The 26,161-nt window shown below is 39.9% G+C and overlaps 1 protein-coding gene across 4 annotated transcripts in view; it reads right to left on the reverse strand.

Annotated features, from left to right (window-relative positions):
* The window catches only part of MEIS1 (Meis homeobox 1), a 138,059-nt gene that overhangs the window by 81,445 nt on the left and 30,453 nt on the right, over positions 1 to 26,161 (reverse strand). The gene's annotated exons all lie outside the window — the stretch shown is intronic.

Genomic DNA, 26,161 nt, shown 5'->3' on the forward strand with positions numbered 1-26,161 from the left:
GTCATATGATAAACTAATGAAGTATAATCTTCATTCATCTGGTTAAACCTATGTGTTTCTGTATAGACCATCACACTACCACCTGTACATGCTGAAGATAATGTTTTCCATGAAATAATGATATACTTAAAGAATTGTTCTTTGACTAAATTCTACTGACATTGCCACTAAGTGCAATATTGACAGATGATGCACTCATATTGACTCTCTCTTTAAATGGGTCTGATTAGGTGATGTATGGGTCACTCAGAGCTGATGCAGTTAAAATGATCATTGCATGCTTAATGAAGATACTTGGTATTTTAGCTGCTTTATTTATTAGGAGAGCATACCAAAGGACATTTGGTAGCAGACTCTGTGGTTTGCTGTTAGGGAAGTCATAATGTGTGGCAAAAGGTAGATTGAAACAGTCGGGAATATTTTGCTCCTATTCATTTGCAACGAATAGAAATTAACAGAGCAACAAGTGGATGTTCTATTTAACCACTCCACAGAGGATATGTGATGAGTAATTATAAATTCTTGGCTTATTTTATTGATATGACCGTAGGAAAAAATGAACATCATTCCTGAAGATACAGTTTACACCTTCAATTTTAATAACAATTATTAGCAAGACTTAAATCCCACAGTTCTTAAGGTGACTCAGGGTCTAAAACCATAACTATAAAACAAGATACAAATATCACAGGAAGATATCAAGGCCCATGGTAAACTGGGGGAGAATAAATTAGAACAAACAGAATCATAAGATGAATTCTTATCCAAATGTTAACTCTATCATAGGGTTGAGTACCAGGGGAGATGAGCAGTGGTTTGAGCCCCAGTCTCAGCTCCAATTTATGTCTTCAGGATTGGACTATGGAAATGTAAATACCAGCATTTCTGCAAATTACAGATGTCTCAGAGAAGTAAGGGATAGCAGGTGATCTCTTAGGCAAACTAGGGTTGTGGAATTTAAGTTTGAATATCATGGGTCTTATGTGTATGTTTTTGTTTGTGTGTCACAGGCTTCTGTCAATCAACATGATCCTCAAATCCACCCTGGAAGTTTAAAGCCCACTGGGGTGCAGTATCAGCTTTTCTCTCTCTCTCTCTCTCTCTCTCTCTCTCTCTCTCTCTCTCTCTCTCTCTCTCTCTCGTTGATAGACCTTTATTTTATTTATTTATTTTCATGTGGTGTTGAGGATTGAACCCAGTGCCTCACAATGCTAGGCAAGCGCTCCACCACTGAGCCACAACCCCAGTCCCAGCTTCTCTTTCTGAGAATGGTGAGGGGTGGGGCAGATGTCTGCATGGACATGCGTGATACAACCCTCTCATTAAAGCAATGAGGCAAACATGAAGTTACACTTTTCACCAGCACCTGTGCAGAACACCTGGCTACTTGGCTGTCAGACTAGGACAGCTCGATCTGCACTGATAACCAAGGAGATTTCATGGGTCCTGCTCTAGGAGTCTCTAGGAACCCGCTGTGCAGGACTTAGAATGCTCAACTGGGAATGTGCATAAAGGAAAGAGCATCTGTATTCTCCTGCCATCCTTCTCCTGCTGGACCTGCCAGATGAGAGCAGCAGCTTTCTTAGCTTAGTTGCCCAGGGGGCAGTTTCTTAAATGCAACCAAGAAGGCAACCAAGTGAAAGAGTTATTGAGTGTGCTATGGTGAACACAGCAAACCAAGCTGGATCAAAGATTAAGACCTCAGCATCTACTCAGAGTCCCACTTTACAAACCTGCCAAGGAGGGCTGCATCCCAGACTCGGATGCCTAAGCAACCTGCAGGCATGTTCTATTTTCTGACTCCTGCAGAACACGTGAGGTTATGTCTTTAAGAGCAGTGACAGTTCATACAGACTGAAAGGCTTAGGACTGTCTGGCACATGGGCAGTCTCTTCTGTTCTTGCAGGACTGAGTAGTGCTCCTGAAGACTCCCAGTACCTGTGTACTCTGTCTCCGTCCAGCTGGCCCTCCTGCCTCACACCCATACAGGTGCACACATGGAGAGTAAGTGAAGGCTCATACATTTTGCATTTTAACGAACTACTTTCCTTTTATATTTTAATTCACAGTACAACCAGCAATTTATAACAGATTCATCATTAAATATCTAAAATAAACTGTACTTTCACAATGCTGCACACGTTCTGGTACAGTGGAAATTCCCTTTGGAAAGGGTCATTTGGGTGGTGCTAATCATTTTCTGGGTGCAGCTTTCTGTGTATCTATCATTCAATGAGCCAGGCAGAAGATCCAAATGGACTGCTTCTATGGTGAAATTAAAGGAGTGCACCAAGCCCCATGTATCCTTGTGAGTATGGAGTCAATGTTTTCAAAAGCTGTCAAGTAAGTTTTGAAAGCCAGAATTTGGTAACCCCCAACCATGCATTCTTAAGGCATTTCTTGGCCTAACTTGATAGATTGATTCTGAAAACATACACTAATTTTTTAAATGCAAAACAGACCCACTTGTTTTAGGGCCTGCACAAACAGAGAGACTAGGGGAGTGGAAACAGCATAAACAACGTTGTTTATATCCCAAGCCTGAGAAAACTGCTGCACTTTCCTCCCAAATTGCAGGAAGTATCAGAGTAACCCCCACCCATTAAGGTGGAATAGGAACCATATTTTCCACAGAAATGGATACCATTTTTCAGATATTCTGACATTAAAGGATCTTGAAGCAAGGGCACAATTAATAAAAAGGATGAGTTCTCCACTAACTTGCAATTTTGAAAGGGCAGAAAATTCCAGCCACAAACAATGCTAAAGAGTTAAAACTAAGTAAAACCAAACGCAGCACCAGAGCCAGTGTGAGAAACACTGAACATGCTCATTGTTCTGCTTCACTTTTGACCTCAGGAGAAGGCACGAAGATGGCTCCTATGGTTGTATTCCTAAAAAGCGACCATTACTGCATCCTGCCTGGCCAACTGGGTGCCTTTCAACTCTGAAGTTTTGTCATCACATTGGACTAGACCTGCTTTATTCCTTTTTCTTTTTTTTGCACCGGTTGGCTTCCTTAATACATTTCTCCATTTTTTTTCTTGTTGTTGTAACAAAACTATATTTAAAAGCAAGCAACAGGAAGCTTTTACTTGGGAAGTTGAGGTTTAAGCACTCAGTGGCAAACAATGAACCGGAGAGATAAAGATGCAGTGCAAATGGAAGGGAACAGACCTTTTTGCTAGTTTCCTGCCAAAGTTGACTTGGGAGCATGTGTGAAGCCACGATATGGACTAGCAGGGCTATTTTGCTTTTATTTACTCCAATTTATTTGTTCCTGTGAGAATCTCTATAAAAACAAAGTGTGGGGACAAACAATGGAAGCCTTACCATCTCCTCCTAGCCAGGGCTTTTATTTTACACATTATCAAATGTTTCCATCAGTGGAGCTCAACCCATTCATTCAACTCTGTGAATCACAACCCAGATCATATTGCATGAGGAGGTTGGAGGGGGCATGTATTGCCCACATCACTGAAGTAAAGATAGAAAGAAAAGCAGAAGGAAAGACAAAAGAAAGAAAGAAAGAAAGAAAGAAAGAAAGAAAGAAAGAAAGAAAGAAAGAAAGAAAGATCCCTGTCATGCTTTCCTATTGACTGTTACAAACAGATCTACAGTATTTTATAACACACTAAAATGACCACTATGTCCCCAAATCGTCAAGTTAACCAAAACTTTTTAAAAAGTAAGCTAGCAGGTCTATAACATAATTTTATCACCATTCCCTCTCTTGGCCCCCTTCCCCAAACAGGTATCCATGTCAAAGGAGAGCTCTTGAGCTGGGGGTTTGTTTGACCTAGGTCACTCAAAGGTCAAGCTTTTCACCAGTTGTTAACACAAAGCTTCCATCCAACCCACCCTCCAAATCCGGCTACACAGTCTGTTTCCATCTGCAAATGCGCTATGCACATTGGATTTTTCTCAGTTTTGCAGGAACTAACAATCCCTTCACTGTGAAGTGGTCTCAGTGACAAATAAATAGGTCAAACACTCTTCGGTGAAACTGTAGACGCTGAATTTGCCAAATATGGAAATGTAATGGATTTTGACTTTTTCATTTTTAAAAAGGCTTTTTAAAGTGTTATTTTAAAACCAGTTGAACAGATTGCTTTATTCCTTTATTGAACTTCAAGGGAGGCTGTCTTTTAAGCAGTTTTATGCAATCCAAACTCTATTTTTGCCTTTCTGAAAGAGATCAATATTTATTCAGATTGATTTTTAAGATTTACATGTGAAAAATAGATAAAATTGGATCAAATATAAACCAAAACTAATTCTGTCAACTCCCATGAAAGTCAATAAAGCCAAAATAAATTTAGCAGATTTCATCTACCTGCATTTGAGAATTGTTTTACTTCATTATTTCTTATAAACTTACTGAGCAGAAATTTGCTTAACTCTTACCCAAGCTTCCCTTACTGAAACAATAAGACTCTCTATGGAATATTTTGCACTTGAATATTATCACCAGGATAGCATATGGCAAACTAGCGGTAGGCAGTTTATCTTCATCCTCTTTGTAAGCTAAAATTAGCACAATGCTGCAAAAGCACTCTACACTTGACTCGGGACACGGTGATATTCTCTACAATGCCATGCTGTTCCGCATCCTGCCAGCTTCCAAAATTTAAGCAGATTGGTTAAAGGTTTATATGAACAATCGCAGATACATTTTTAGTGCAATATAACCCCCAAGTAATGCCAACAAGAAAAAGTAAACCTGCCCTAGTAGGAATCAGTCTGAAAAACCTTCCTTCATTTGCCTCCTGACCGAGATAGTGTTTCAACTACAAAGTAGTTCAAATGTTTACAGAGGCTAATTGTACCAAGTGGGATATTTATAAGATTCTAAAGGCAAGACACAATGACTTTCTTAGACAACTAAGGTTTTCTTTTTCTAGTCATTTACCATACTCAGTTTTTCTTGGTAATGTGTCCTTGATGCTAAAAATGCACTGTTGCTAAGAATTAAGTATGCACTTTCTGAGGATTAAATGAAGGTGATCAGCCAATGGAAAAATCTTACTCTCTAAACAGGAAAGCAGCTACTGCCTAGCTCTTTGAAAGGATTACAACACAAACAATGATTTTAAAAACAATGGAAGAAGTTCAAATAATACATCCCTTTTTAGTTGGTCTGTAGCAGTGTAATCTTCTCATCAAATAGTTTTAAAAAAAAACCCTCAGGAAGAAGTAACTTTGGAAACACAAGACTGGCAGGTAAGCCACAGAAGGATATTTACATTAGGAAGACAGAACACCTCCATCTCCCTTACTACTCCCCCCCTTTTAATGCTGCTTATGAAGGCAGATGTACTAACAAGATTTTGCTACAATTTTCACTAGCCAACATCAGACTGAAGTTTCTATTATTCCTATGTACTGGGACAGATGTGTTCAGCTTGTTATCAGCTTATTAAATTCAAGATGATAAATGCTGATAGTGCCAACTGATTTATCAGTAGATTTTAAAAATAATTAATTCTTGAAAAGAGAAAACGGAAAAGATATTTTCTCAAAACCTTAGCACATAGTTAACCTAATCATAATATTCTTGGAAGTACATATTTTGCCAAGGGGAAAAAAAAAACATGAAAACTCTTCACAAACCAAGTAAGACAAACCTCATACATGATCTAACTAAAATGATCTTTTACATGATATAATATATTAATCCATCTACCCTGGCCATTCCAAACCCACAACCCTCTTCCACCATAGAGGAAGTTTACTGGGTGGGGGTGGGGAGTGAGCAGGAAGCCAAATCCAAACATTTAGATAGGCAAATGACTTGGATATTTCAGTAATAACCACATAAAGCACTTTTATATATTCCACATCTAGTCAAAATCCTGATAGACATTTTGACTCTTCAGCTATATAGGTATGTAAAAGAATCAAATCTACAATACTTCTTTGCATCCAAATATTCAAAAAACTCACATATTGGGGATGACCTGTAAAGTTTTACTGTGGTGGTGGCACTAGGGATTGAACCCAGAGGAGCCTTACCACTGAGTTATATATCTAGCCCCTTTCATTTTTTTTTTTTTTTAATTTTGAGACAGAATCTCACTAAATTGCTGAGGCTGGCCTCAAACTTGTGCTCTTTCTGCCTCAGCCTCCCAAGTGTCTGAGATCATGGGCATGCACCACTGCACCTGGCTGGCCTGTACTTTTTGATTACTGTTATCAATATTAAGGCCTAGATTCAGAATTTCTCCCCCTTTTCCATGAAATTAGGTAGAACTTATAGACCTTTTGCAAATTTCAATCAATATGTGAAATGTTTATCCCAGGTCCTTTATTCTACCCAGTTTTGAAAGCAAAGTTTCAAATTTGCTTTCCTAGAAGAGCAATATTTCAGAACTGAAGGGAAATATTGCAGTTATGTAGCCCAACTTCTTTTATTTTAGAGAAGACATTTCACAGCAGCAAGGTTACACAATTTGTTTAACGTAGAGCACATGGAACGGTAAGGATAGTGGACTTCTAAGTCTACCATACAGCCTCTCTGAAAGACACCCCAAAGTTCCCAGCATGAAATACACATATACAAGTACTTAAAATAGGAATTGATCACCATGAGCTGATCCTCACATAGGGTAAAAATAACTGGTTTTTCCTGTTGGTTCAGCATCTGTTTCAAAGATTCCAAAATAAGTGTTTGCACACTTTGATGGGAAAATATTTGTATAGTTGAAATATCTTCCTTCTCAGAAATCGGTGGATTCTTATTCTATTCTTACCAAAGAAGCATACACAGTAATATATACATACTTGTGTGTGTTTTCTTTACTCTCCAAACAGGGAAAATGATAAAATGTTAACCATAGTTAAAACAGAATGGTGAGTTATAGGTGTTAATTGTGCAATTCACTCCATTTCTCTGCATGATGAAAATATTCATACTAAAATTTAGGACATTGCTGACAAATAATATATGGAAAGGAACATTCATGCAACACTCTGTGGATCTTGCCTATACTTTTCGTTTTCTGTGTAGCATCCTAGGCTTTGGCACATCAAGATCCCTGGACATTTTCACTATATGGTGCCTCAAGGAAACCATGATAGCCACAAGTATAAAAAGTGCTTGTGTGGCATGTACAGGCCCTGGGTTTCATCCCTAGCATTGAAAAAAAAATCCTCTTTTAAAAGGAGGAGTATCATGTTTGATTGTTAAGAAACCACTTGAGATGGGATGGGTTTGGAGCTAGTACCAAAACTTCACACATCACTGTACCATGGGAATGGATAGAAGAAGCAATTTGAACAGTCAAAACAAGAAGCGGACCCTCTGTGCTTGTCACAACTCGCTACAACACTGCACAGATGAAGAAGAGCAAGAAGAGACATGGACAATGAGGTGGGCAGGGCAAGAGTGGGCAGCCAACACCACCAATACCTCTGTAGGTGAAAGAGGGAGGAAAGTTGATTTGCTACAAATAAAAACCTCCCTATAGATTTAATTTTGCCTCCCCATTATTCCATACCCACCAGAATTAAACTTTCCTCTTCACTCTTAATAAGCAACAGATCTTGAAAATCTTATTTCAACAATTTCAATTAATATAAGCCTAGTCCTCAGGATCTATCTATCTATAATATATATGTATATAATGCATATATATTATACATATCATATGAATATATAAATTAAGTTTATCTGTAATACTAAGCATAGACTTCATGTACCTTAATATTTACCAGTAAATATTAGCATCCTGAAATTCAAAGGATTTGATGATACTGCTTCCATAGCTTCATCAAAGACAAAGATTATTGTGGCAGGATAAGACCAGAGGTGCAAAAAAGACCTTTCTTAGTGGGCAAATCCATTTCCCATGCCAGCTGGGATCCTGTAAGAAATTCTACCGAGGGCCCCTGAGGACACTCAACCCTAACCCAATCTGACAGTCCAAAAGGAGTACGCCGTGCAACATCACCTTGACCCACACAGCGAACTGCATTTTTGCAGACACTGTAATTCGTGGTGTAGAAAAAAATACAAGCAACTGTTTAAAAGCAATCAGTGAACTACAGCCTTGCGGTGAGAACTGAATGAGTCCATATCTCAATCCACCACCTCCTCATCACTACCTCCTCAGGTGAAAGTGGCAGACTTGGTGGACACCACAGTGAAGTTTCCAGCGCAGGGGAAACCTCAGTGGCCCCCAGAGTTTAGAATGTTCTCTATCCTGACAGAAAAGGAAGTTTAAGCACTCCCTACTATAGAATGAAGCCACTTTCAGGAACAGCACTAGACTCCCGATTTCTTGTTACACTATCACTCATGCTCAGGAATGAGCACCAGTCCTTCCCAGACTCTTTTTCCACAAAGAAAAATAAATCAAATGATGATGATGATGACAACCACGACCACGATGACAATAGCGGTTAGCACATACACAGTGCTTGGTACGAGGCACTGTTCTAAGTTCTAGATGCTAACATCTTTAATGTTCTCAACAACCCTGTAGTTAGGTACTCATATTATCTCTATCTTATAGGCTGTTCCTCTGCCCAAAGAAGTTAAGGCACCTTATGTCAAAATCTGATTCACTGCAAGCCTAGTTTCCATGAGGAGATACCAATGGGAGATTGCTTCAGTGCTGACCAGTCTGAAAGCCCCTTGCGCCTGAGAATCGTTGGAGAGTATCAGCCATACTGATTGGGAGAGTAGCTAACTCCCGAGAGAACAGTGTCAGGCAATAGGTTTGTTCTAGATGTGTCCGAATTTGGGAATGAGGGGAGAAACAAAACATTGGATTACAGATTCCTTGAAGGCAGGGATTGGTCTTACTCCTCTCTGTTGTCCTAGAACTTAGTACCATTTCCAACATACAGGAGGTAATTTCAGTGGGTGAACAAATGAATAAATGAAACATAATGCCTGCCATGCCTGATTGCTTCCTTGGAAAAATCCTTCCTAGTTTCATTCTCTCCTCTCTCTCTTTTTAATGAGAGAGGAGGAGAGGAAGGGAAAGATGGAAGGAGGGGGAGAGAGAGTGAAAGGAAGAACTGGTGAGCCTATTTCAAATAGAAATGGATCAGGAAGATACCAGTTACTAAGTTACTTCTTAACCTGGTACAAAAGTAAGGTGTCTGCCCAATTTGGTTCTGTTTGTTCTCAGACTTCCACCCTCGGGCCTTGGGTAATCTCCACCCATAAAACAGAGACACGAATATCTATCCTGCCACAAGGATGGCGGTGTAGGGTTTGCAAACTCTTAAAAAAAAAAAACTGTTATGTGTTTGAAGCTCTTCCCATCACCTGGCATTGTATCTGGCACATGTCAGTTGCTCTGCAAATATTTGTTAAATAACAGAAGATTCAGAACACACGGCCCTGTTTCTCTAAATCCCAATTCATATGACTTTCTTTAAGAGACTCAAATTGTTAGGGCCAATCTCTGTGGAAGAAAGAAAACCAACCTCAGGTAAGTGCCATTTACTTCTTTAGGTTAGAGTTAGAAAAGTTACATCCAACTGAAAAAGTCTTACAGAGAAACAAGACTGGTGGGGGGAAAAAAGAAGCTGAGGCTTGAGAGTCCCACCAATGGCCCCCAACTCTTGCATGGCTTCTCTCTCTGCTCCTTTCCCCCAGCACCCCAGGTCACAAGCTGAGAAATGGCAGCGTCATTGCTGTCACTTTGCTCCTGTGAAATAGGAACCTGGATTAGCTCTAGCTGGCTAAGGCTCAACCCAGATAAGTCCAGGGCAATGCTGATAGGCAGTGGGAAGGAATTTGAGGAAGTGACAAGAAATGCCACGTCACCCACCATAAAGAAAGCTTTCCCACAAAGTGGCCTGGGAGGTGGCTGCCTAGGGACTGGTGCGCAGAAGAATGCAGATAAACTCAGAAGTCTTTTGTAGAGTCAGGATGGAGAGCCAGCCACAAACAATTCAACATCCTTGCCACATCCGTCAGCGACTAGCGGGAAAAGTGTAGGATACCCGCCCCCCCCCCCACAAACACACACACACACACACACACACACACACAGTTCTCCCTCACACAGTCAAGAGGAGCCTGAGCTGAGAGTCCTGGGTGCCCTTCTGCTGGGGACCAGGTTTGATTTTTCTTTTTTTTTTTTTAACAAAGATTCTAGGTTGCAGTCCTTCTGTTGCAGGGAAGGGTATGTGCCGTGTCAGAAATAAACTCTTCCTAATTTCATTCACCAAGTAATGGACATCATAATAATCTGCAATGGCATCTGTCATTGCAAAGATTTCCACTGTTCCTCACAAAAGTCTCATGGAAAAGTGGAGGTCTGCAAGCAGCTCTTCACCAAAGAAATATCCAAGTAAAGAAATAGGCCTTAGCAAAGAAGGCGGGGACAGTGGAACTCTTCTCTTGTTGGTTGCTAAAGAGAACAAAAAATTTACTTTTGGTTATATATGGTGAGACTTTTTTTTTTTTAACTGGGGATGGAACCCAGAAGGGCTTTGCTGTTGAGCTATATCCCTGGCCCTTTTTATTTTTGATTTTTGAGACAGGGTCTGCCTAAGTTGCGGAGGGCAAATAGCTGAGGCTGGCCTTGAACTTGTCATAGTCTTGTCTCAGCCTTCCAAGTTGCTGGGATTACAGGCTTGTACCACTGCCTGGCTAGCATGAATATCTTTATTTTTTAAATATTTACTTTTATTTTAACATTTCATTCAAAAGATCTATTCTCACACATAAAAAAGTTTGAGTTATTGTCAAAAGGAAATCTGCATTTTGAAATAGATTATGAGACCTAATATTTTTACAAAAAATATATTCTGTAGTATTAAATAATACTAGAGATTACTTAAAAGGACACGTTGGCCTATATCTCAGCTTGTACATCTATTGACTAAATCCCATAATATGTCTGTGTTCTAAACCTCCTTACAAGAAACTCTGGCTCAGATCCTATTTTCTCAGATTTTCCCAAACTTCTATCTAGAGAAAAATAAAAGTTACTAGTATCCCAAAGGCTTCACAAGGTCCATGATTATTGGCAGACCATATTTTCATTCTGGATGGCCAAGGAAGTATTTCAATACAGTACATTTTTGCTCTGAACTCTTTGAAAATACACCAAATAGGAAATGATTAGAATCACATTTACTTACCCTCACATATTAGCATTAAATTATTAGTTGTATTAGTGGCTTACATTTACATTAAACTTGCAAATGATATACACCCTTATTTTCATTCTACAAGCATCTTAATTTTTTCCCTGCATGCATATCTAATCATTTGCTTACCTCTTATCACTCCAGGAACCTAGAGTTCTTAATTCCATGGATTTCCACAGGGTAAGAATCTAGGCCACCGTTTATGCTCAGAAATCAATTCAGCCATCGCTATACTATGCATCAAAACAACATTTTAAGAGCAAAAGTTGAAGCCCGTGGCATTGAGCCAAAACACCTCTCCTCAAAAGGAAACTGCAGTGGGATTTTTAAGAGCAAATAGGGCAGGTCATCGAGGTCTAACCAAGAAGGGGGAATCCTTAATGGTCCAGTGTTTTCGGATTCAGATTTGGAACTTAAAGACACTGTGCCCAGAGAAAAATGCAGATTGCCACATCCCCCCATGCACTCCCAAGAGTGTCCCAGGTAGATATTCACCGGGTCAATTTTCTCTCTTTACTTCTAGTGAGATCACACTAACCAATTCCATTTTTATGTTCTAATTAAAACCAGAAAGACTACCACAGGTCTATTGCACTTTATTTATTTATTTTTTTTGCAAGACCTTCATCTCCGAAACACAATGTTATGCTAACATGATAGTTTCAAAAGAAATCATGTTTCTGAGTCTCATAAATCTTAGGGACACCATTGGCTTCTTCTAAAATTGCATTCAATCCACTAACCATGCCATTCACAAATTATGACAATCTATGCAAATGTACATTAAAGCCATAGAAAGCTTTTCTCCCATATCCTTTTCCCACAGCCCAAATAAAGGTGAATTAAGAAAATCTGGCAAAAGGTGTATAAGCTATGGCCATTTCCCACAGCAAATAGGGCGCTTTCCTCTGGGAATAAAACATTTTCCTTAAACTACTGTTTATAACCCTTATCAGTTCAACAGCAATAGAGCCATCGAGTCCAATCTCTCATGGAAAAAAGTCAAGGTCAACAAGTACTTGCATTTTTGTTTATCTTTAGCTGCAATTGCTACTGACATTCAATTGGGTAATAAACACGAGGTCTGTCAAACGCTCCCAAGGAACAGGTGATCCAAAAGCTATCTCAGCACAAGGCCATTGCCAGGTAATCAAACAATCCTGTTATAACAATTATGATGTGAGTAAATTTATTTGTAGAGGCAAACACCAGTCAATTCTGAATGAATATTGCCACACTCTTCCCACCACTGGGGTAATAAGAGTGAGGAAGTACAAGCAGGTCTTGTTAGAATTACCCACCAACGATAACATGTACCCTGATGAGCACAGTATCATCCAAAGAAAAGGCTTTCTCCTCTTATCTTTTCTATTTAAAGGCAATTTTATTTAGCTCAATACAGCCATGTCCTTTGCTATGCCAGCCCGGCTCTTGAGCCCAGTTGCCTCTCTCTGCCTGAAAACCAATTCTACGGCTATGTGTGTGTGTGTCTATTTGGAATTGTTGCATTATTCCTTTAAGCCAGCATGGTTGCTACATTAGAAAACACTTCATTTCAACTTGAAAAGTGCTAGAATTTGTTCGGCATGTTTAATTCTAAAGAGTCAGATATTTGGAATAAAGACCAAATAGTTCTTTCCAATCCATCACAAAGCTCACTGATATCAACAGGAGTTATGCATTTGGATCCGGGCAGCACATGGCTCTGTGCCATATTTGACTTACAGATTAAAAATAGAATCTGTTCCAGCTACAAAGTAAGACACATTAAACCTACTGCCTTCATCAGAAAAAATGAAAATTAAATCTAAGGGCTGTAACTAGTATTGAAGATGATGACCCTGGTCCACAGAATGCAAACCTATTACCTTCGCTCAATTATGAAAAATGAACCTCAGAAATATTCTTGGATCCTACAAGTAATGCTTCCAAACTCTTGCTATGTGGCTATTATTAACATTCCATCATTTAGCAGAGCAATTAATGTTTTCCAAAACCCATTCCTTTTCTTCCAAGAGCATCCAGACATCTGGAAACAAAATACAGACCAATCCTTCTAAAAACTCTGTCCTGAGAATATAGTGAAAGCTAAAAAGAAAACAAAACAAATCCTAGACACACAAAACGAAGTACACTATTTTTAAAGAAGACTCCCAGTATAGACATACTAAGTATCAGGTGATGGTGTTCTTAGTCAAATACCATTTCAGTATTTAAAAGTATGCTTCATTTTTTAACATTCTGGCAAAAGGTCAATATAATCAGCACGGTATCCATAGGCAGACGCATCTACTGTTTCTAATCCTGGATTCTGTTAAGTCTTGAGCAGGTAATCTGAAAATTCTACATAAAAAGAAAACTTAGCAGCCGGGAAGTGGAAAAGGCTATAGCACATCAGGATCGGCATCCACTGGGAGCCCATAAACATGAAGTCCTGTGAAGCAAAACAGCTCCTCGGCAGCACTCAGGAAGTGTTCATCAATCAGTTGTCAAGCAAAGGGGGAAGTCACCTCATTTTCAGAGCAGTAAACTGATGAAATGAGTCACTGAATTCCCATGATAGCCTGGCTAGCCTCTTCCTTTCCACCCAGCCCCTGGTCCCCATGGAGCCAGAGCCCTCTCCAGAGGGAAAGCAGTGCAGTAGGGAAGGAGAAAGGACTTTGGTGAGCCACCCTGTCACTTCTGCCCAGCAAGGGCATGGGGGGGGGGCAGCCAGTCATCCAGGTCCAGCTGCATTTGCTGCATCAGCCTCTAGAGAGCTATGCTTAAGAAGACAACGGGCATGCCCGAGGGGACCTGTAGTCCACACAGCCCATTTTCTGAAACCTTGACATCCTTCCATCCTTCCATCGCCTACCACACCCCACCCACATCCATGCAGTCTCTCAGTCTGTGCAGCCCTCCTCCTCTCCAGCCTCTTCACTCTGCCTTCGTTCACAGCCTCAAGATTTCTGAATAACCACAGGGCTGCCTCCAGCCTCCCCCTGCACTGACCCCTCCTCCATTCAGATCTGACCATGCCGTTACTTAAGGTGTTCAGTGACTCCCCATAGCCTCTTACACAAACTCCAGACTTCTTAGGACTGCATATAGGATCCTTCATGGTCTGGCCCCTGCCACCTCTTGGGTGTCACCTCAGACACACTTCCTTGCTCACAGCTTGTCCTCTATTCATGCTGACGCACTCGCAAAGCCTCCACAATGTCGTGCTTTCCTTCTCCTTTCACCTTTACACAAATGCATTCCTTTGCCTCCTGTGCTCTTCTTCCCTATTTGTCCCAAGTTTCCATGAAAGACTCACTCCCTTGGGGGAATGAGAGATCGGTATTTAAAAACAAACAAAACAGAATTTAAAAAAAAAAATTTCTCCTAGGGCTAACTTTCACTCTGAGGGCAGAGCCAGTCTCACCATGACTGAAGTCTGTATGCAGAAGGACCCACATCTGAGTTCTAACCAGGCTGAATGAGAAAGGGGGCTGTGATCCATTAAGAATGCCTGTCATGCCAGGGAGTTCCTGCATCTCTGTTGGGTGCCATCCTGGGCCTACAAATTGCACCAAGCCTACTCATGCATGAGACATAACTTCTGAGATGTCAACTGTTTGCTCTTCACTGGACTATCGGTTTCCTTTTTCCAGAAATGACCTCTTTGACTTTGGATTCTCACATCTAGCGTCAGGATGCAGTGGACATTCGATTAATACTCATTCAGTTGGTGAGACTATTTCTGTTTTCATCTCTTCTATCTTGAGGAGTAGTCCTCTCATTAAGCTTAAAATTCACAGTATCAAACACTACCTTTTATTTGCACTAAATTCATTCCTTTTACATAAGGGGATGTTCTTGGCACTGAGATGGGGTAATGCAAATATTCTTAAGGCCCAGCTCCCTCAATTACACAGGCGAAAATAATATTCCCTCCAAACCTTCCTTTTTAAAGACAGTGCACCAGAATCTTTCCATTCTGGCATCCCAACACTGTCCCACACCATGCCTAGTCTAACCATTGCTCATCTGAGTCTCTCTGGCTCCATGAACCCTGTTTCAGGGGACAATAGCCAGATTGACAGGAGCATTCTCACCCCTACCACTGGCCCCAAAGAGGAGGGAGAGAAGATGGGAGAGTAGAGCTGGTGATCCACCATAAAATGGTCAGAAGTTCAGAAGGAGACAGACAAGTGGAGAAAGGCCTGTTGGCATGACAAAACAATTAGTACCTTGGGTCATATTAAAACAGGCTATCACCTGTTCCAATCATGGAAATCACGACTAGCTTAAATACCAAAAAGTTATGAGTAAGAATTGATTGAATATGATTCCAGACATCTAGTCAAATCAAGCAATCAAATAAGTTAGTACTGTTATTATATTTCCAGCATTGTGCCAGGAGCTGAGAGGAATTTAAAAGGAGTCATACAGATGTTGCTGAGAATATCAGTCTACGCCATCTCACTGGGTCTTTGTGTGAAGACATGAGGAGAATTTCTTTTAGATCTTAATTCCAGTTAAAAAGATTCTTCTGAGGAATGTCCAAGAATGCTATAAATCTGGTAAATTCTATTTCACTCTTTGTTTTGACTGTTAGGAAGCTCGGAGCCAAATTAACTACCTACTTCCAGCAATTATCCATGATCTTGTAATTCATATTATTCTGAACTACTACTCTATGACTGTCTTCTTGCTCATTTTCCTTTTATTCTAATTTCTTCATCTACTATTTTGACGTAATTGTATACTTATCTAATTTGTTAATTTCCTTAAATTCTTTCTTAGAATGAGAGGGAGAAGATATATGCATTTTAAAATTCAATACAGATTGTACCAATTTATAATGGTGTGACTTAGAATATTTTTCAACTTTTCAATGGTGGAAAAGTGATTCATATTCAATACAAACCGTATTTCAAAATTTGGTCTTTTCCTGGGCTAGGAGCCTGCAGTTTGATGCTCTCTCATGATGCAGGGCAGGGAACCCCATCTTCTAGCCAAACACAAGTCCACAAGGATGAATAAATGATACTCTACAAAGTGCATTGAATGCACTTCCTGCATTTGATAATTTCAATTTACTATGGGATTAAAGGACATAATCCTTTCATAAGGCAAGAAACATCTGCATATGCTTTTATCCCAAGGCATCAAAGAATAAAAAGAGGTCACGGTGCTACCTGCCTGGTGTCATAGCTACATTTCAATAGGAACATGGATGCAAAGAGTCAAACTAAAAAAAAAAAAAATGAAACTGTTAAAGACATAGCATTGATTAAATGCTGATAATTTAGCAAAAAAGATTATTGACAGACAAAATATGTTCTGCCTTTACTCTTAAATTAACCCTTCCTTAAAACATATGACTGTGAATACAATTTAAGATTTGCTATATAAGGGCTGGGGTTGTGGCTCAGTGGTAGAGCACTTGCGTAGCATGTGTGAGGCACTGGGTTCAAATCTCAGCACCACATACAAATAAATGAATAAAATAAAGATCCATCAACATCTAAAAATTAAAAAAAAAAGATTTGTTATATAAAATCGTGTTCTCTTTTCCTCCTAAAGTGGAAATAAGTAAAAAGAAGTTCCACTTTATTGTTTGTTAGGAAATAAAATAAGCTGTGTTTAGGAGGGAATGCATATGGGTTATATTGGTAAATGGGGTAAGCCAAAGCTAATTGTACTAATCAGATAGAATGCTTTTAGGTTAAGTAATTATGGAAAATTATCTGCAAGACTGAACTAATCCACAAAGCCAGACACTTGAGCAAACCCAACTTCACCGACTCTACCTCTGGGACCAATCAATACAAAGAGGTAGACAACGCCTACATCTTTTTAAGGAAAATGCTTGGCATAAATGTACTGTTTGGGTTATTTTTTGCTAGGCCGACAGCCAAATCCTCTACTACCATCTTTAATTAGTGCTAGCATTCATGGGGGGGGGGGGAAGATGAATTCAGGGGCAGAGCTAAGTATCACATCCCAGGGGATGAAATCATATCTGCTACTGGGAAGTGTATAGACCATAAAAACCTCCTCCAAGGGTAACATAGTCACTCCTGTTTCAAGGTTCTGTCTCAGAATCCATTCTCACCCTCAGCCCTACAATCCCCCAAAAGATCCCAAAATGCTGGGGCTATCTCTCCATATCTTTTGTTAGAAGCCCGTTGATGGGCACCCGATGGTATCCAAGGAGAGGAACAGGAAAAACTGGGAAATACATAGGTGGTGTAATTTAAATGACATCCCCCAAATCATCTACCACCAACTTCGGAAACAGTTCCTCATCGAGTCTTTCCTTCATTGCCGCTGTTGAAATGCATCTCTGAGAGCCAGGACAGGTGAGACCTTGGCACCTATTTATACTTTGACAGATTTCCATGGGAGATTAGCTTTCTGGCACCCAGAAGAAATCAGTCCTGAGGGAATGTAGTGTAATCACAGCTTGAAAACAGGAAGGAGTACTTAGTCCTGTTTAATAAATGAGGATCCATCAATGACTATGTGCCTGTAACTGAGCTGAGCAATGGATATCCAAAGATGGAGAATACATAATTCCTTTCCAGGCAGTCTTCTGACAGGGACAACCCCCATATGACCCATCTATGGCTCATTTCAGCATGTGGTAAAAAATAAGAACACAGAACACCAGCATCGAAGAGAGTCACTCGCTCAAACCTGGGGGTTTGTGGACTACTTCCTGGCCATAATACTTGAAATAAGGCTGAAAGCTCTTCCCTGGGCCACATGGATTCTCCCTCCACCAATGAGTCTATGGTTAGAATTGAAGATGTATATGTCACTAAAAAGGAGTAAAAATTCTATTTTTATTCTTACTAACCTCTAATTACTATTTCCTTCACGCATGTACATAGATAAGTAACAAACCACTGAACTATTAGCAGGGACTATGACTTTCTCCCCAGTGGAAATCATATTCATATATCATGATAGAGTTGATACAAATACCTTAACACATCACTTACATTCATCACTACTTCAAAAATGCAGTAGACAATGGATTTTGGGGTAGATCTTGTTATGCAAATGCATATTTAACAAAGTATTTACATTACTATGTTACAATTCACCTTTTTATAATTTTTTATTTGTTTTAGTTAGTTATACATGACAGTACAATGCATTTAAGTATGGCATGTGCCAGTAAATGGATGGAGTTGGAGAATATCATGCTAAGTGAAATAAGCCAACTGCAAAACACCAAAGATCAAATGTTTTCTCTGATATATGGATGCTAATTCACCATAAGGGGGGAGCTCTGGGGAAGAATATAATCCACTTTTTAAAAATACTTTTTAATAATGGGATTTTCAATATAATTGTTTTCCCATATTATCCTATAATTTTTAATATTACTCCAAAAAGTTTCCCTTGACTTCACCAAACTGCTATAGGATTCCCCTCCCCCACTAAGATGTCAAGATTCCATGAAGATCAATTTGAGTCAGCAGCCAGGTGACTAACTGGGATAAAAGTGATGATGGCTCCCATGGTCCAGAGAGCAGAGACTCTGGGTGGCCACACCATGTGATTCAGCAACAGTCCTGACCATGGAGTTACCCAGGCTGGGTCACTAGTATTTTGACAAATAAGTACAACTTGCAGCACCCTAGGAGCCCCCAGTACTTAGTGACCATTTCGCTTTCATACACTTGATGTCCTTGTTGGTGCACACAAACTTCCTGAGGACAGATATAATGACCTACTTACTCATTTTCACAGCCTCACACAAACCACCTGACACACAGTAAGCACTTAATCCATTTTGATGACTTGACTAGAATGGATAAATCTACATTTCCCCCTTAAATACAACTCCTGATAACGTTTTGGCTTGTCTACAGAAGAGATTATGATGCTAAACTCTTTTTTATCTCCTTGGGCTATGTTAAATGAATACTTCCCTAAAATTAACTTCCTCACTTCTGCCTTGCCAAGAATGACACTGGGTGAAGAATCCACCACCTGGGACAATGGATTCTCTCCTCATTTATTTTCTTGGGGAGAAACTAAAATACATGTTTAGGCTGTACCAGGCTGTATGTGGTGGCCCTGGAACAGCTGGGAGGGCCAACCTGAAAAACGAGTTATTGCTTATAGTTTAAAATCCAACACAGGAGTGAGACAAGAAGGGAAGGTGAGAAGGAACAAGAGGAAAGAAAGAACTGAATGAAATAATTACAGATTGAGACCTGCATTGTTAAGCTAAGCTCGCCCTTTTTTTTTTTTTAGTATTTACATAAAGCAACAAAATGAATGCTGTTCCTATGATTATGAATGCTATTCTTCTACATATGATGCAGCTTAGGAAGATATCTTACAGTTTGGAAAGGAAAGACCTGAATGTTATGGACAATTAACTCCTGGTCCCCTACAACAGAAAATATATTCCACTCTCATTAGAACCCTAGTACTCTTCTAGCTAAGAGAGAATTCTCTAGTTTATAGCAGACTGAATGAAACTAAAAAGTAGCTACCTTAAAAAAAAAATGTTCATGCTTCTGGCTGCAAAGCTAAATGATGAAATGACATAACATCATTATTCATAATTCTTTACTGCTCCATTTCCATTTATTAAAAATAATGCATGAGTCTTGGGAGACAAAGTAATTAATTCTAGAAAAGTCAAAGAATGAGTGTATAATTTTAGAAGCTCTACAAGTCACACTGAAGTCTGTATTCCTTAAAAGCAACAACAAAACTCCATCCATCAACAAAACCCCCGGATCAGCCCAGGTGGCAAAGGCCAGTGTCAGTAGGCGATTTGGTGGCAGCACATAGCAAGTCTTCTGTTAAATGCAAACCAAAGGGAAAACAGAATTGTGGCTTTTAGGCGACACTTAATAAATATCACACCTTTTAAGTTTCAAAACTGAGAGTATAAAAATGGCCAAGAAATCCAGACCAAGAGTTCACACATAAATAAAAATGTGCAATCAACAGAAACTGTAAGAAATGACCCTGTTGACTAATGTCCTGTCTTTTCCAATCGAGGGTCAGACCTATTCAAACCCAATCACATGAGGATGGAATCAGTAAAGGTCAATCAAAGACAAGCTGAAACTCCAACTGTCTAGCTGACCTTCAGAGCTTGTGACAAATTGCTATCAGTCAATGTCAACTAATGACAGGAGCTCTTTGGCTAATCAATTGTTCTAAAAATGATCAAGAAAACTACTCACAGGACAGCTCATTTTCACATCAATGCCTGTGAAGTATGAAAAGCTCATTTTTTGAGTTTTTAATAAGCTCATAAGTAAAGCAGTTACTTGGTAACAGAGGTCACCTTACAGAAAAAGACAGAACCTTTGTCTGTCTTTTACATATTCCTTTATTACCGTATTATAGTAAAAAAATATGCCATGGATATGCCAGAGGGCTACATAATAAAGTAGGTAACACTTCATCCACTTCTGAGACAGATAATGGGTGTGAGAGAAGGAAATCTATTTGGCTGTAAATAATCTCAAATGCATGCTTTGGTTGTTTAAGATGAAAAACAGTGACCTCAAGTTTACTAGTGATGTGGCCTAATAGAGAGAAGATGTACTTTTAGTGAAAATGCTTATGGCCAAGTTCATGCCCCGAAATGCAGTTAGTCCTTTTAGAGGACCCGCTCTCGTGATGTGAGAAGCCAAGCAAATGGAGAACAGAAAACTGTTACCCACATTTGATGAGTCAATAAAAGAAAAGGGAGTGTACTACAAGATGTTCCTGGGAAAATAGTTCTCAATCTAAACATCTATTTGGACATGTTTGAGAAGTTAATAATATGGACCTTTTGATAACAGGGATTTGAGGAGTATAATAACTTCCTCTTTCTTTTTTTTTTTTTTTACACCTGACTTTTCCCACCAGGAAATCATTTTCCTATTCTGCCTGCCACCGCATGCAAAGGCCACACTTTAATTTGCAACCCAACATTAAACACAAGCAAAGTAACACACAGGGTGCAATGGTCTTAGACCCGGGGGCCTGTGGTCACAATTATATTTTACTTTTCCCTTTCGCTCCAAAGTGTATTAGCCAAAATACATCGCAGTGCCCTTGAAATATAAGAAGTCCCGGGAGAGATGCGAAGCTTAAGAAGCAAGTGTGAACAAATGTGGATCAGACAAGTCACTTTGACCAACAGACAGATGAAGCCAAACAAGAAGAGAAGAAAAGGAAAAGAAAGTAACCCACTTTGAAACACTTCCCGTCGTCTTCAAGGTTCTCGAATTATTATAAATACTTGGTTTTCAAAATCAGTTCGAAATATTTTTCCCCCCCAAGAAAACTGTTTCTAAACAAATGGCGATAACTTGTGTTTTCATCTGAAGAAAACTACAAACAGACAGCAGTTTCAGATTACACCCCTAAACCTGAGTTGCAAGGGTAGTTTTTCAAATTAAAATATCTTCTGTGGCCTCGACCACTCTCAAGTTGTCCATAGGAAAGAAATAAAGGAGGGAGGGCAACACTTAAGCCTAGCCATAATTGGAAGTATGTGAAAAATGAAGTGTCAGTTTGGTCAATAAAGGGCAAAGGTCAAGGGGAACTGCAGCCCAAACTCTGTGCGAAATGTGCTCATTAAGACATCCAATCAGAAAGCTCCTTCCCACCTATCCCATTATTCATCGGACAGCTGACTGTTTCAAATGCCTGGGTTTGGGCTGTTATTACTTTTCTTCTTCATGTAAAAAGGAGAGCTGGCATATAAATCGTTGCTCAGTCATCCGGAACACAATGTGGCCCCTTCCCCACCTCCTCCCTTCTTGCTCCCCACCCCCTCTCAGGCAGCTCTGCCTGCTGGCTTCACAGGTCTGGAACAACTGCCTTGAGATTCCCCTCAATAAAACATGGAATTGCTTTCTGCCATAGGTTGCTTGGACTCATACAAAAGCTGGTGTGGAGGGGGTGGGGCCGTGGGAGGGCGTTGCAAACGATGGATACATTATATTATAAAGAAAGAGCAGTGCTTTTCAGTTATTCCTTTTTAAAGAAACATGGTGGTTTTGCTTTTTCTTTTTTCTAGTGGTACTATTGTTGATCTGAGACCTGCCCCCAAAAGGAGAAGTTCGTACATGGGTTTTCGAGGTGCCAGCAACCATTAAAGTTCTCTCTGTTTGAAAATGTTTCATACCAAATTTTGTTGTCAAAATAATACTTGATCCTCACAAAACGGGAAAATAAGATGAGCTTTAAGTGGGAAATGTTCTGCAAGAGAAATCCTGACTTGATTTCTGGGCTCTTATTCTCAATTCAATAACTCCTGAATGAGTGAAATGCTATAGGCTCTTAATACATAATACAAATTAATCATATCAATCATCACGCTCTCCTTTAAAAAGCTCAATCGCCATTCTACTTAGCAAACAAAACTGGGTTCTTACTCCCAGGCAGTCTTCCCCTAGGAGTCTCAGCTGATTCTGTCATGTTCAAAGCCATGTCACCCTTACAGAGCCCAGCACCAGACCAGTACAGACGGCTGTGGAGAAAGCTGCCGAATTGGTAATAGAAAGAATGTCTGGCAAATGATCTCTTTTCCTATTTCTAAGCCACACAAAAAGTACTACATCAAATGGGATGTGGTATTTAGGGGCTTGGGCTCTGGACTCAGACTTGGTGGGTATGCATCTCAACTTGACCACCAACCAGGATGTGGCCTTGGGCAAGTCCCCTTGCCCCCCCCCCATCCTCCATGACCTGGCTCACAAAGTGGGGGATGGAAATACCTACATTAACTGACAGTCCTTAAAATCTTTTTTTTTTTAGAGAGAATTTTTAATATTTATTTTTTAGTTCTTGGCAGACACAACATTTTAGTTTGTATGTGGTGCTGAGGATCGAACCCGGACCACATGCATGCTAGGCGAGCGCGCTACCGCTTGAGCCACATCCCCAGCCCTTAAAATCTTATTTTATTTTTATCACTTATTCAGCTCCCTTGACTTTGGACCACAAAGGGAGACATGCCAAACTCAAAATGTGGCCAATCATAGCTCAAGCTGCTGGTGAGGCATAGAGTGGCTGCATCAGGAATCTCATGGGAAGAGGAACAAGGTTTGCTTGGTTCTCCTGCTCCAAACCACACACTTCCTGGAATGGGGCCCGATCATGGTCAGTAAGGTCACTGCGCACAGTAGGATAAAAAAGACACTTGAAGGACACAATCTGCCAACCTGAACCTCCTATTACAAGACACTACTTGGGAATCCTGAGAACACTCCATCCTGATGTAGTTACAAAGCCCAGAGACCCAGAGGCCAGGATGCCTCCGACAACTACTCTCCAGTATTTCAGAGTCATTTTTTTTTTCTCCTGAAAAGTAGGAAAATAGCAAATAATTGACAGGGATAAAATAAAGACTCTATCTAATATCTTTGGAAATGCTTTGAGGAAGTTGAAAGGTAGGCAAAATCAATGTCATAGTAAGAGCAGCAGAATTCCCAGCCAAACACAGAAGTGAAGCTTTCCTTTCAAAAACGCCCATTTCAAGGGGGCTTGCTTAGGCAAAGGGCCACAGGTGTTACTATTAAATGAAGGGACACAACACAGATACAAGCTGTCGTGACAAATAATTTAGGTGTGGGGAAAGCTGTACAACGTAAGTCATGAATCAACATTAAGTCTTTGCATAATATCTCTGGTATCTTCCTAATTGCAGATCTTATGTCCATTCTCTTTAGAATGCTCAGGATTGGATTTTCTTTCATTTTTTAATACTTATGTAAAAATTTGCTCTAAAACTATTTCATCAATCATGATAACTTACTAACTTGGAAAATGATCAGGTTCTCAAAACATCCAAACTGCAAAAAGCTCTAACCAGAAATAGCCATTACTGTCTTTTGAAATACGTTAGGGCACTAGGAAACTTCTGGATGACTTATTTTATTTTATTTACTTTGAAAGTCCAAAATACTAGGACTCATTAAAAGACACACACACACACACACACACACACACACACACACACACACAGAGAGAGAGAGAGAGAGAGAGAGAGAGAGAGTGTTATATACCAGCACCATGTGGCAGAGAGGCTATTTGAGAGGGTCAGAGCTCAAGGAATTTTTTTCCTTCTTTTCTTTTTTCTTTTTCTTTTTTGGTACCACAGGTGCCATAATGAAGTGGTGGAAATGGAAAAGAAACGAGGAAAAGGCAATGCAGTACCAATAAGACAGTAGAGAAAGTTTTAAAATATGTATTACTCCTGTCTGTGGGGGAAACACCTCTTTGGATATGTTCTTGACAGATTGAGTTATTTCTGTCTATTGGGTATGTATAAAGACATATTTATGGATTTATAAATCTTTTGAAGAGGGCTGTTATTTACCCAGTTGACTAAAATGGACTCAAACTGTGTAAATAACTATTTAGGACATGTACTACGGGCCAAATGCTGGCACAGCCTACACACACCCATGCCTGCCAGAAGAGGAAGACAGGGAAAACATGGACAAGCCACTGTACGCACTTAATCCAAAGGCTGCACAAAGACCCAGCTCCACAGGTCTCAGGGATGAAAAAAAAAGGGTTTATAAGGGTCATGGCTGACATGGAAATGTGCAAGAGTTGTTTTGGCAACACTTTCAGGCATCGTTCTGCACTTTGCAGGAATAAATCTCACTGCAGGAAAAAAAAAATCCCACCAAGGAAAGAAATGCAAAGAAGACCTAAAAGTGTGGCTCCCACTACCTCTGTTGCCCAGCTGGTGGAGGGCAGGGAGGGGAGGGCAGCACAGAAAGTTCTTATCTGATTACAGTGAAGTAATGGACTAGTTATTTGGTGGAGAGATGAGGAAGAGGGTATGGGGAGGAGAAACATTATATGCATAATCAGGACACTGGGATTTTAGGTCAGGCACTGTGCTGCCACCTCAAGAAATCAAAAATTTGTCCATATCTTATTTTTCTCATCTGCCAAATGGGGGTAGGTCTGCTTCATCTGCCATCTGTTTTAAAACGGTTCAGTTGAGAGGCTTCCAATGCAGTGATTTATGTGAAAATGAGAAGCCTTTCATTTCAAAAACCCAAGGTGGTGGTCTTAAATTTAAAAAAATATTTATATATTTTTATATGTAAGGCAAACTTTCTAAGTGACAAACCAATAACATGGACGAGTCCCTGGGTCCTGGTTATAATCAAATTCACTATTAAATAGCCCTTGGGAGATCACTTGTTGAAGTTAAAAGAAACACACAAAATTCCTAACTCCTTGATATGGCTCAACAGAGGGGAAGAGCTGGCATTGGGCATTTGCCCTCTGAAAATCCTCTTATCAGATTATGTTGGAGAAAACTTAGGCATCACAGTCTTAAATTCAAGCGCATTTCAGCTGTCTGCCAGCCTTAATGCAGCAGCCAAACTGCCTGCCCATCCTTAGATGATGTATGTTTTTAAAAACAAGAAATGAAAAAAGAAAGAGAAACAAACAAAATGCTCGGCTGTGACCCCCACATAGCAATTTTGGGCTACAGGAAAAAAAAAAAGAACTTAGATTCCATTTACACCTCTTTGAAAACTCATAATGTAAGTAGAATTCTGAAAGTAGGACTTTATATATCAAAAGTGCTGACGCTGCCTTAACTACAGGGCTGTGAACAGCGACGCCATAACATACACATATGCACTTGAAAGAAAAAAGGCCCCTTGGATTTATGCTGCATATCATCTTCCAGTAAAAGTCAGAGGTCAGAGGTCACCTGCTTCTGCCTAGGCTCTGGACTAGTTTACTACTACAGGCTCCGTTTTTTACTAGGCTTATTCTCGTGATTAAGTCAGCAACTTCTCTTTGAACAATAAAATGTCTCAAATGCTTAAAATTATGTTTGTCGAAGTTATTCCCAGGGCAAGTAGCATACATGTGCCTTAAAAACAAAACAAAACAAGATAACCACCCCCCCCCCGACCTGAAAACTTTCCTGTTCTTGTTTTCAGATGAATCGCGCTAAATTCATTATAGACTTTGCAATTCTGATTGGTATAGTCCCACTAGCTTAGACAACAAAACTCCTTCATTGCCTAACAGCACCCCAGTGAAA

This window comes from Spermophilus citellus, assembly GCF_964194105.1.
Source record: "Spermophilus citellus genome assembly, chromosome: 13".
NCBI classification, from domain to species: Eukaryota; Metazoa; Chordata; class Mammalia; order Rodentia; family Sciuridae; genus Spermophilus; species Spermophilus citellus.